Raw genomic sequence first — 1,151 nt, 5'->3', positions numbered from 1 at the left:
ACACAGGTCTCCTCTCGAAAATCGGAACTTCCTGATATTACTTACATATTTCGGTCGATCCAAATGTGGGAATCTCGTCGTCGTCGGAGCAAGCAGCGCGGTAGGTGGGGTGAAATTCTGGATTTTCCACCGCCGCCGGCGGTCGAAAAATGTGCGACGCGGGAGATCGCCAGTCCGTCTAGTAGTCTCTCTTGTCGTTAGAGCGTGACGTGGTGGTTGTTGTGGGATTTCCCGTTAGTTCGGTCCGACGTCGGTCGTCAGAGGGTAAGTGCATACGGAAACGAAACGCATCGCGTTTTGATGTTCATATTCGTGCATCGGAATGTTAAAAGCAATATATTTTACACCAACGATCACACCTAAACACCACGGCAACGGCCATACCACGTTGAAAAGCACCGGTTCTCGTCCGATCACCGAAGTTAAGCAACGTCGGGCGCGGTCAGTACTTGGATGGGTGACCGCTTGGGAACACCGCGTGCCGTTGCCCCCCAACACTTTTTGTTTTTTTTTGAAATCCATAGCAACCACCGAACCGATTTGTTTTTCGTGCAGGTATTCGGAAACATGCACAGACCCGTATAATGTAGATTCATAGCTTTAAGTACTAGATAATTAAGAAAACAATTTTTTTTGTCGATTAATTGTAAACAATTGCAGAATAAAAACTCGTCAAACGGTAAAGGTTGTCGTTCGATCACCGAAGGTAAGCCACGCGGGCAGCGGTCAGCACTTGGACGGGTGACCGGTTCATTATATTCCTTCCGTGAGTTTAACAAAGATAACATATGCAAATGTCGTAAGTGCGACGAGGAAGACGGCGATCTTTTAATGTAAAAAAAATATATATTAGGTTACGCGTACATGCCACTTTGACTGCTGCTTTATTTTTTTGGTTTTTAAATAATTAGAGATCTGAATTCAACATATCAGTTCTATGTTATAATGGACAGACAATGTTGTATTCTTGGCCCCTAACACGTTAAGACCAACATAAAAACTAGAATAACTTACCATTCGTTAAACGTTAAACAATTTCGAACCACGTTTTTTTGAGCTCGAACAAACTCATAACACAACACTCATTTATTAGTCACTGGACCATTGTAAAACGAGAAGAGAGAAAAACCATGCGAAACTATTTTTAAAAC

The 1,151-nt window shown here is 43.0% G+C and overlaps 1 non-coding gene across 1 annotated transcript; it reads left to right on the top strand.

Moving 5' to 3' along the window:
* The first annotated feature begins 370 nt into the window (after positions 1-370).
* LOC138140867 (5S ribosomal RNA) lies at positions 371-490 on the top strand. Its single transcript, XR_011162779.1, has one exon. It is a non-coding gene; the product is annotated as a 5S ribosomal RNA (ribosomal RNA).
* Positions 491-1,151: the final 661 nt, after the last annotated feature.

Source organism: Tenebrio molitor, unplaced genomic scaffold (assembly GCF_963966145.1).
Source record: "Tenebrio molitor unplaced genomic scaffold, icTenMoli1.1 SCAFFOLD_467, whole genome shotgun sequence".
NCBI classification, from domain to species: Eukaryota; Metazoa; Arthropoda; class Insecta; order Coleoptera; family Tenebrionidae; genus Tenebrio; species Tenebrio molitor.
This window is presented reverse-complemented; position numbering and strand designations above follow the sequence as displayed.